Genomic DNA, 12,147 nt, shown 5'->3' on the forward strand with positions numbered 1-12,147 from the left:
AGAAGCTACTGAAGATGAGACTTCTGCCTAAACGCCAAAGATTTGTCATTGTTGGTTTGCCAGGGGGAATATAGAGGCTGCTTTTAGACAACAGGCTTGAGCAATGGGAACTCGAGCAAAGCACAAGGGCCCACAGTGACCACCAAGCCGAATGCAAGCAGGCTCATTAAGTAACTCACCTGGAAATGGCCACAGGCCCTAACTAATCAATGGGCTACTTACAACCAGGCACAGTCACCAAAAAAGGAGAAATTCCATACGTTCCTGTACTTCCTCACTCCACCCTATAACTATAGCCCCTCACACCACTTCGTGGCAGACAGTCTCTCCTTTGCTATCTGTCCACTGCTCCCTTGCAGTGTATTCAGTAAACTATTTCCTTTGTTCTGTCTTAGGTGAATTCTTTCACTGCCAGCACTGCCAGCCCCCATCCAATTGGAATGCACCACACTGTGTGGCTTAAACAACAAATATTTATTTCTCACAGTTCTGGAGGCTGGACATCAAGATCAAGGTGATGGCAGATTCTGCTTCTAATGAGAGCCCTCTTCCTGGCTTGCAGATGATCACCTTCTTTTCTCTCTGTGTATTCACATGGCAAAGAGAGGGAGAGAAAACAAGCTCTTACCTAATCTTAATAAGCATTAATCCCATCATGAGGGCCCTATTCTCACAACCTCATCTAAATCTAATTACTTCCCAAAGGCCTTACCTCCGACCTACAAATTTTGGCCGATACAACCATCCAGTCCATAATATGTACCCCTTGATATGATGTAATGAGAATGGTACTTTTCATCTGTGGTACTCTTCCCCCAAACCAATAATCCCATCTGATCTATGAGAAAATAATGGACAAGCCCAAATTGAGAGACAGTCTACAAAATCCCTGACTAGTACTCCTCAAAACTATCAAGGTCATGAAGAACAAACAATAAAGACTGATAAAACTGTTATAGACCACGTTACAGACCTGACAACTTAATGTGGTACCTGGATTATAGGAACAGAAAAACCTGGTGAAATCTGAATAATGTCTGTCAATTACTTAATAGCATTGTACCAATGTTAACTTATTGGTTTTGATAAACCTAACAAGGTTAGGTAAGACGTCAACATCAGGGGAAACTGGATGAAGGATATACAGGAACTCTGTACTATTTTGCAACTTTCTGTAATTAAAAATATTATTCAAAAAACCGTTTATTTACACATCTTTGTTGTGTGAAGAAAGCTGGGACTTAAAGAGCCAAAATCCCTAAGGAAAAGGGAGGTTTTTGAAGTGAGCCTAGCCCTATGCCCAGTTCCCCTTTGAGGCATTAGCCACAGGGCTAATAAGTGCCATAGGGCTGAGAGGCACAGAGGCTTTTGTGCTGGGTCTTTCCTGATTCATAAGCAGTGTCGGTCCTGAAGTCTTATAAACTAAGCAGGGTCCTCAGCAGTCTCACATGATGAGGAAGAGCAAGGTTGAAGTTCAGGGCTCATCAAGGAGTTATAAGGACCTCAGAGCTCCAATTAGTATTCCAGAAGAGCTACACCTGAGGAATGAAGGTGAAAAGGAAATAGTCTGATCCTTCTAAAGACTAAAATTTGGTTTCAAACCAACTCAGGCTCAGACTGGACTAAGGTGATCCACACTTATTCAAACTGCTGCCAGAGGCAAAAACAAATCCTCTCTGGAGGAAAGTAACATCATCACAGCCTCAAATTATTTCTACAATTTTTTTATACACGACATATGGCATTCAGTAAAAAAATCTAAGTGACGTGGGATATGGTAGAAAGGCTAAACATACATAGAATTGGAATTTCATCAAAATGAGAGAAAAAAAGAGAATGGAAAAGCAGTTCTATTTGAAGAGAATATGGCTGAGTGGTGAAAGATATCAAGTCATAAATCCAAGAAGGCCTTTGAGTGTCAAGAATAAATATAAAGAAATACACATCTAGTTACACCATACTAAAACTACTGGAACTCAAAGACAAAGAACACTCTGTAAAAGCAACCAGAAGAAAAAAGACACATACTTTCAAAAGAACAACAAAAAGATTGGCAGTTCTTCAACAGAAATTATGGAAGCCTAGAGGACAATTCAATGGAATCTTTATGGAGCTCAAACAAAATAACACCAACCTAGACTTCTAGTCTCAGTGAAAATATCTTCCAAAATGAAAGTAAAGTAAATATATTTCCAGTCAAACAAAAACTGAGAACGCATTTCTAGGAGATGGGAATAAAAGAAATACTATGGAGATCTACAATGGGATTAACAGCTGACTTCTCATCAGAAACCATGAAGGCCAGAAAGCAGTGTAAAGACATATTCAATATGCCAGGGGTAGAGGGAGATTATCAACCAAAAATTCTATATCCAGCAAAACTATAACTCAAAAATTTAGACATTCACAGAAAATTAATCATCAGTAGATCTTCTCTATAAGAAATACTAATGGGGATCTTTCAAGCTGAAATAAAAGGACACTTGGCAATAACTTGAACACACACAAAGAAATAAAGAGTACCAGTGAAAGTAACTACATAAATCAATATAAAAGATAGCACAAATGTATTTTTGTTTGTAACTCTTTTCTGCTCCTTTCTGTCTTAAAAGACAACCACATAAAACAATAATTATAAAACTCTGTTAGTGGGCTTATAATGTACAAAGATGTCATTTGTATGACACCAAAAGCACAAAGGAAGGGCAAAGGTTTGGAGTTATATTGGAGCAAAGTTTTTGTATAAGATTGAGATGAAGTTGGTATTAATCCAAACTAGATTGTTTTACATTAAGATGTTAATTGCAATCCTCAGGGAAACCAAGAAGCAGACACAGAAGCAGGAGAAGCAGAAGGAGAAGGAGAAGAAAAAGAAGGAGGAGGAGGAGGAGAGGAAGAAGAAGAAGAAGAAGGATAGAATTAAGCTAATACACTATAAAATATCAATTTAATGTAAAAGGAAACAGTAACCCTGAAGTAGTAGAACAAAAAAACATATAAGATATGTAGAAAACAAATAGCAAAATGGCAGGCATAAATTCTACCTTATTAATAGTTACATAAAATATAAGTGGGTTAAACACTTCAATCAAAAGGAAGAGATCAGAAAAATGGATTTTAAATGATTCAACACTGTGCTATATACATTTCCGATTTAGATTCAAAGATACAATAGGTTAAAAATAAAAGAATGGAAAAAGATGTACCATGTAAAAATTAGGCAGACTGTTAGAGTGGTTATACTAATATCAGACAAAATAAATATTAAGACAAAAATTTTTACTAGAGACAAAGAAAGGTATTTTATAATGATAAAATATTCAATCCATCAGGAAGATGTAACAGTTATAAGCATATGTGCACCTAACAACGGAGCCCCCAAATACATAAAATACAAGAGAAAATACATAAAATATCATAAAGAGAGGGAGCAAGGTAAATGAGGTTAAAATGTTCTAAGGACCTTCCACCACCCAGAAATATAAAGTACCAATTTATATGATATTCCAGTAGTCAAGAATGCATATTGTAATCTCTAGGGTAACTCCATGAATAAAAGAAAGTATAACTAACAAACTAATAGAAATGGAAAATGTGTTATTAAAAAAACTAATCCAGGAGAAGAAAAAAGAAAAATAAACATTAAGTCAGTCAGTTGTAGATTAAATGGTAGATTTAAAATTTCAATATATTAATAGCTATATTAAGTGTAAATAGACTATGCTAATTAAAGGATAAAAATTATTAGTTGGGATTTTTAGAACTATATGTTGTTTATAAGAGATGATCTTAAATACAAGGATACAGAAAATTTGGATACAAGAGAATGAGAAAAGATACAAACATTAGCATTAACCAAAAAGAAACATTAACCAAAAGGAAACTGAGAGGTGATTCTAATATCAGACAAAGTAGACTATAAGCCAGAACATTATCAGAAATAAAGAGACGCATTATCAGACAAAGAGAGAATAATAAAAGGGTCCATCCACTAGCACTATGTAACAACTCTAAATCTGTAAGCACCTAACAACATCTCCTCTAATAACACAAAGTAAAAGCTATCGAATTAAAAGGAGAAATAAATTCACATTATACCAGGAGATTTTAACACAACTTTCTCATAACTGATAAACAGACTAAAAATCAATAGGTATACAAACAACTCAAACAACATGATTACTGCATTTCACCCCATGGCCATATATAGAACACTGCACTCAACAACTGCATAATATACATTCTTTTCAAGTAGACATGGAAAAAAAATTAAGTGAAAGTATATTTGGCCATAAAGCAAGTCTCAACAAATTTCAGAGAATTAAAATCATATGGAATGTGTGGCTCTGACTACCATGGAAATAAGCTAGATATGAATTACAGAACGAAAACTAGAAAGGTTCCAAAGAGTTTGCAGTTTAAGCCATATACTTATCAATAACCCATGGATCAGAAAAGAAATTACAAGAAAAATTAGAAAGTATTTTGAAGGAAATTATAAAAACAACATATTAATACTTCTGGGCTGCTGTGTAGGCGATGCTTAAAGAAAAACAGTATAGCCCCAAATGCATGTATTAGAAAAAAATTAATACCCAAAATCAATTATCTAAATATTCCAGATCAAGTAGTTAGAAAATAGCAAATTAAAAGCAAAGAAAGTATAAGGGAAGCAATGATAAAGATAGCAACAGAGATTAAGAAAGTTGAAAACAAATATAGAATAAAGAGCATCAAAAGATTTACATTTATAAGCCCCCTAGCAAAGGTGATTTAGAATAAAAGTAGGAAAGACACAAAATATCAATACCAGGAACAAACTGGAGCATTATTACAGATCCCACACATTATAAACAATATGGCAGTGAACGTGAAAATTTAAATAGACAAATTTCTAGAAAAGCGCAATTTACCAAAATTGACACAAGGTAAATATAAAGTATCTTAACCATATTCCCAAAGAAATCAAATCTGTAGTTAAAAACCCTCTTACAATGAAAATGTTAGGCCAGGTGACGTCCTTGATGAAAATACCAAGCATTTAAAGAAGAAACAATACCAATCGTAAACTCTTTCATAAAATAGGTAAAGAAACATTTCCCAGCTTGTATTATGAGATCACATAACCTTAATCCCGAAATCTGATAAGGACATAACAACAAAGGAAAATCACCCACTGAACTTTCTCAGAAACAGATGTACCAAAAAAAAAAAAAAATCCTAAAAAAAGAAAATAGCAAAACAATTTAGCAACATATAAGAAGAGTAAGAGAGGGTCACTGAAGGGGAGGTGGGGGTGGGGGGGATGGGTTAAATGGGTGATTAAGGTGATAAGGAGGGCACTTGTGATAAGCACCAGGTGTTGTATGTAAGTGATGAATCACTAGATTCTACCTCTGAAACTAATATTACACTGTATGTTAACTAACTGTAATTTAAATAAAAACTTCTAAAAAGGGGCGCTTAGGTGGCTCAGTCAGATAAGCCCCTGCCGTTGGATTAGGTCATGATCCCCGAGTCCTGGGATCAAGCCCGGCATCGGGCTCCCTGCTCAGCGGGAAGCCTACTTTTCCATCTCCTGCTCCTCCTGATTGTGTGTTCTCTCTCTCTGTCAAATAAATAAATAAAATCTTAAAAAAAAAAAACAACTCGGAATAAAAAAAGAAACTACAAAAAAAACAAAACAAAAAGGGTAACATATCAAAGCAAAGTTGGGTTTATTCCAGGAAAAAAAGGCAGGTCTAACAGTTAAAAACCAATCACTGTAACTCAGTATGTCAATAAAATGAAGAAGAAAATTGCATAAAACATCAATATATACAGAGAAAGCATTGCTAAAATTCAATCCCATTCACAATAAACACATAGCAAACTAGGAATAGACGGGAACTTTTTTTTTTTTTTTAAGATTATTTATTTATTTATTTGAGAGAGAGAGAATGAGAGAGAGCAAGCACATGAGAGGGGGGAGGGTCAGAGGGAGAAGCAGACTCCCCGCCGAGCAGGGAGCCCGATGTGGGACTCGATCCAGGGACTCCAGGATCATGACCTGAGCCGAAGGCAGTCGCTTAACCAACTGAGCCACCCAAGCGCCCGACGGGAACTTTTTTTAAACACATCTTAAAAAGAATTATTTTAGACTTAGAGAAAAGTTGCAAAAATAGTGCAGAGGGTTCCCATATACTCTTAACTATCTGTGATCTTACAGTAATCTTACACAACCACAGTGCAAATCAGGAAATTAACACTGATACAATATGGCTAATGAATTTATAGAACTTATTCACATTTTGCTAGTTTTCCCATTACTGTCCTTTTCTGGTTCAGGATCCAATCCAAGATCCCACCTTGCCTCTACTTATCACGTCCTTTACTCCAACTTGAGACAGTTCTTTCCTTGGTCTTTATTTTTCAGGACCTTAACACTTCCAAAGAGTATTACAAAATGATGCTGTGCCAGGAGGGAACTTTCTTAATCTGACAAAGAATGTGTTTTTATTTTTTATTTTTTTTTTTATTTTTTTAAAGATTTATTTATTTATTTGAGAGAGCGAGAATGAGAGAGAGTACATGAGAGGGGGGAGGGTCAGGGGGAGAAGCAGGCTCCTCGCCGAGCAGGGAGCCCGATGTGGGACTCGATCCCGGGACTCCAGGATCATGACCTGAGCCGACGGCAGTTGCTTAACCAACTGAGCCACCCAGGCGCCCAAGAATGTGTTTTTAAAATCTACAACACACTTCACATCCAAGAGGATGGCTATAATCAAAAAAGTGGAGAATAGCAAGTGTTGATAAGGAAGGACATGGAGACACTGTACCCCTCACACATTGCTGGTGGGGTGTAAAATGGTGCAGCTGCTGTGGGAAGCAGATCGGTGATTCCCCAAACACACACACACACACACACACACACACACACACACACACACACACACCAATTTGGTGGTTAAACACAGAATTAGTATATGGCTCAGCTATTCCACTGCTGTGTATATGCCCCAAAGAATTGAAAACAGGGACTCAAACAAATCCTTGTACGTGAATGTTCACAGCAGCACTACTCACAAGAGGCAAACAGATGGAGACAACTGAAATGTCCATCAACAGATGCCTGGATAAACAAATCATGGTAGGTACACACAACGGAATATTATTCCACATAAAATGAAATGAAGTCCCAATAAAAGCTACCACATGGATGAATCTTGAAAATGTCATGCTAGGAGAAAGAAGTCAAACACAAAAGATAACATATTGTATGATTTCATTTAGTATGTGAAATATTTAGAACAGGCAAACCCATAGAAACAGAAAGTAGATTGGTAATTGCCAGAAACAAGGGTTTGGGGGGAATGGGGAGTAATTGCTTAATGGGTACAGGATTTTATTTTGTAATAATGGGAATGTTTTGGAAGTAGATAGAGGTGGTGGTTGCAAAATATTGTAAATTACTAAATGCCACTCAATTGTTCTCTTGAAAGGAGTTAATTTTATGTTATCTGAATTTCATCTCAAATTTTAAAATTCTACAGCAAACACCATACTTAATGGTGGAATGTTTTCCACTGAGATGGGAAGAGAGATACCCATTATCATCAGTTCTATTTAACACTGTAGTAAAGGTCTTAGCCAGGAAAATCGTTATAAAGAAGAAAAAGGGGGATGCCTGAGTGGCGCCTGACTTTTGGTTTCAGCTCCAGTCATGATCTCAGGGTCTTGAGATCAAGCCCACATAGGGCTCCATGCTGGGTGCAGAGCCTGCTTAAGATTCTCTCCCTCTCCTTCTGCCCCTCCCCTACTTGCCCATGTGTGTGCTCTTTCTCTCAAAAAAAGGAGGAGGAGGAGGGGGAGGAGGAGGAGGAAAGAAGGGAAAGAAGAAAGGAAAGAAGAAAAAGAAGAAGGAGTGGGGGTGGAGGTGGGGCAGAGGAAGGGAAGGGAGAAACAGAATTCACAAGGATCAGTAAGGAAGAAATAAAAACTGTCATAACGCATAGATGGCAGTATTATATACCTAGAAGATCTAAACAAATCTACAGATAAAATGTTACAATCTATAAGTGAATTTAGAAACAAGGTCAAAAATTTTTTAAATCCATTGCATTTCCATCTCATTAGAAATTGAAGAAAAGTCAAATACCATATACAGTACCAGCAACAACAGAAACATAAAGGAATAAAGATAACAAAACTGTGCAGAAACTTTAGGCAGAAAATGACAAAAATTTATTGAGGAATATTAAAGAAGACTTACAAAAGTGAAAGGCTATCTTAGGTTCACTGATGTAACATTCAGACACAGATCAAACTCATTTCTGATATTAGAAGTCAGAGGAATGGTCCTCTGGGGAAAGGAAAATGGCTGACGGGCGCACAAGGGGTGTTCTGGGGTTTCTTCTGGTAATATGTCTGAATGGCAGTTATAGGAGTGTGCTCACTTTGTGAAAATTCATCAAGGTGCACATTTTTTGTGTTTATGTTCAATAAATTTGTTTACTTTTAAGTGAGTGTAGCTCACACAACAATCTTCAATACATATAAATAGAGATGCACAAAAAAACCCCAGGGGCGCCTGGGTGGCGTTGGTTAAGCATCTGCCTCTGGTTCAGGTCATCATCCCAGGGTCCTGGGATCGAGTCCCGCCTCGGCCTTCCTCATCAGCGGGGAGCTTGCTTCCCCTTCTCCCTCTGCCACTCCCCCTTGCTTGTGTTCTCTCTCTGTCGAATGCATAAATAAAATCTTAAAAAAAAAAATCTTGTGCTGCCCTTTGCTTATGCAGGCTGTAACCCTAACCTTGCTTGAAACCTCCTACCACTTCCTAGCTCTTTCGTGGAGACTGCAAAGGGAAACCTCCCAGTATTTACAAAATCATCTGCCAAACATTTCAACTTCTGCAAATACCAGAAAACCAGTTGAATAGTCAAAATCCAAATCCAAGTTAGGGTCAGTTGGGAGATCTCCTGTCCAAAATAAGACCATATAAGGCAATTTGCTTTCTGAATTTACTATAGATTTCCCCCCTTATTTAAATCCACCTTATCCCCTTGAATAGTTGTGTAATAATCTGTTCTGTGGCTTTACAGAATTTTTCCTAACACATCACCTTTTAAAAGGCATTTAAGTTGTTTTCAACTTTTTGATTTGTAAAAAAAGTCTCCCAGTGAATATTCTAGCACATACATCTTTTCCATTTGACTATTCCTTTTTATTAGAATAAATGATTTGAAGTTAAAATAATAAGGCAAAAGGGGCCCAGGTGGATAAGGGTTTGGATACATGTTACTAGCTTGTCTGCAAAAAGGCTGTCAGCATTTACCCCACCCCCTGGCCAACACTGTCTACTGTCAGTCTTCCGAATCCTTGCCAAATCTGATGCATGAAAATAGCAGCTTGTCAGCTTACTTACTTACTTACTGTTTCTGTAACTGTAAGCAAGGTTGAATATAGATCTAGTGGTCATTTGTAGTTCTGTTGTGGAATCTCCCATTTTTAGTGAGGTCCACTTCTCATGAATTTTTAAAGGGCTGTTCACATATGACAAAGATTAACCATATTTTTATCACATACGAAGTAACTATTACTTCTCTTGATATCTGTGTGTGTCAACTCCTTGCTAGACTGTTCGCAGTAACAGCAAGTATCTCTGGATGTTAAGAACATAGGTTACTTGAACTTATTTTTACTTACCTGTGTTTTCACCCATGTGGACAAGAAGCCATGATGGTACGACAGATGAATGGATAAAGAAGATGTGGTATATATATACAATGGAATATTATGCAGCCATCAAAAGGAATGAGATCTTGCCATTTGCAACGACGTGGATGGAACTGGAGGGTATTATGCTGAGCGAAATAAGTCAAACAGAGAAAGACATGTATCATATGACCTCACTGATATGAGGAATTCTTAATCTCAGGAAACAAACTGAGGGTTGCTGGAGTGGGGGGTGGGGTGGGAGGGATGGGATGACTGGGTGATAGACATTGGGGAGGGTATGTGCTCTGGTAAGCACTGTGAATTGTTTAAGACTTTTGAATCTCAGATGTGTACCTATGAAACAAATAATGCAATATATGTTAAGAAAGAAAAAAAGAAGAAGAATGTAGCAGGAGGGGAAGAATGAAGGGGGGGAGATCGGAGGGGGAGAAGAACCATGAGAGACGATGGACTCTGAAAAACAAACTGAGGGTTCTAGAGGGGAGGGGGGTGGGAGGATGGGTTAGCCTGGTGATGGGTATTGAGGAGGGCACGTTCTGCATGGAGCACTGGGTGTTATGCACAAACAATGAATCATGGAACACTATATCTAAAACTAATGATGTAATGTATGGGGATTAACATAACAATAAAAAATTAAAAAAAAAAAAAAGAAGGCATGATGGTACAGTGGTTAAGAGCAGGGACTCTGGAGCCCGACAGCTCTGTTACTTCTGAGCCCCGTGACTCCAGGAAATGTACCTGTGTACCTTGATTTACTTATAAAATGCAGGAAATGATAGTACCTACCTTGTAAAATTTTGTGCAAATTCAATCAATTAAGCTGTGTTAGAACAGTGCCTGGTATCATAAATTTGCTATAAGCTTTTGTCTTAATGAACACATACCACTTATATAATAACAACTAACTAAAGTTATTTTTGAAATGAGAATATTCATTATTAGGGCAAGGAACTGAAACGCCCGTTAGCCCAGTTCCCTGGAGAGCTGTCCTGGGATTCCGGGACGAGCTACTCACTGCCCAGGCCTCACACTCAGCTTGGTCAGATCAAGCCCCCAGGAGGACACAGCAGCCCTTCCCCCTGCCCCCAGTCGTGCCCCTCCCCCGCCTTGTTTCCAAGCATCAGAACTTTCTGACCCCAACTAGCTTTTCAGGTAAAGAACAAATATTTGGAAGACAAAAAAGGAAAAGTGTCTAATTCATTCTGTAGACATTTCCCGAGTGCCTGTTGTGTGTGATGTCCCCAGTCAGGTAACTGTTGCCATTTATGAGGATGGACTGTGTGTTGGTCACTTAAGGGACGTTATCTCACAAAAAAATTCACACACACACACCCCTTAAGGCAGACACCACTGTATCCCCATTTTATAGAGGAGGAAACTAAAGGCAAGTGACTTGGCCCAAATCCCCAAAGGTGGTAAGTGGGCGGGTCAGCCTTGTCGAGAGGTGGCTTGACCCCCACTGCATTCTACTGATTTGGCTGCAGTGTTTCTCCTGCGGGTGGTCTGAGCCCTGAGCTCTGCTGAGTGTGAAGCAGCCATTGGAAGGATTATCTTCAAAGGAGAGAGGTGGATCTGCCCTGCTCTTCCTGGTGAGTGAACACACACACTCGCTCTCTCTCTTTCTCGTTCCTGGCCACCTCTACAGAGTAACATTATTTGGGAAGACATTGGGGCATTGAAGAAGGTCCAGCCAGGCAGGCATTTGGAGGATCCAGTCAGCTTCCCCTCAGCGTTGGCCAGAGCAGCCACACAGGGCCACAGGGAAGGAAAGGGCTCCTTCACCTACGGGCCTGGCCAGGGATCCTGACCGGGAACCCGGTCTGCTCCCAGCACAGTCTCAGCAGTATGGAGCCCAGGAAGGAGGTGAAGGCCCTGGAAATTGTGTTTAGTGGGAAGAGTGCCCTTGTTATGATTTCTCATCCACCATGAGGTGTAGGGATCCTAGGGGCGAGACAGTGTCTTGTTCAGGCCTCCCCAACCCAAGCTAGCCATGCCCATCCAACAGCTCTGTTTTCAGAGTTCTGGGAACCAAACACTCACAAAAGGGGCTTTGAAATTCCAGGGCCTCACTCGATCCTAGAAGCCAGTTTTCTTTCCCAGACCCTCGGCTCCCCGTGCAAGGTCTGAGGCAGAGGAAGGACAAGACAGGGTGACAGGTGCCTGCCAGGGGACTTTTAAGTCCAGGCAGTGGCCTGCCAGCCACGTCCAAAGCTCTGAGGTCATTTCCCCTGATGCCAGAGACTTGGCACCTGCTGGAATCTTTGGTGGATTAGAAGGCCAGGAGTGCCCCAGATCTGACGCCTCCCACCCTGGCACCTGGCAAAAGGAAGCCTGGCAGGAGCAGACAGCCCTCTGCTTCTCAGAGCCCAGACCTGTGGCAGGGGCAGGGGCCGCCCAGGATGGGGCAGCGGGGAGGGGCCAAGGTGC

General features: G+C 39.5%; 1 long non-coding RNA gene across 1 annotated transcript in view; it reads right to left on the bottom strand.

Moving 5' to 3' along the window:
* Window positions 1–491: 491 nt before the first annotated feature.
* Window positions 492–12,147, bottom strand: part of LOC144380188 (uncharacterized) — a 34,774-nt gene continuing 23,118 nt past the window's right edge. Inside the window, exons 2-3 of the long non-coding RNA XR_013444035.1 lie at window positions 9,685–9,842; window positions 492–582 (exon numbers count right to left, since the gene is read on the bottom strand). This is a non-coding gene — a long non-coding RNA (uncharacterized LOC144380188). The remainder of the gene's footprint in view (window positions 583–9,684; window positions 9,843–12,147) is intronic.

Source organism: Halichoerus grypus, chromosome 15 (assembly GCF_964656455.1).
Source record: "Halichoerus grypus chromosome 15, mHalGry1.hap1.1, whole genome shotgun sequence".
NCBI lineage: Eukaryota > Metazoa > Chordata > Mammalia > Carnivora > Phocidae > Halichoerus > Halichoerus grypus.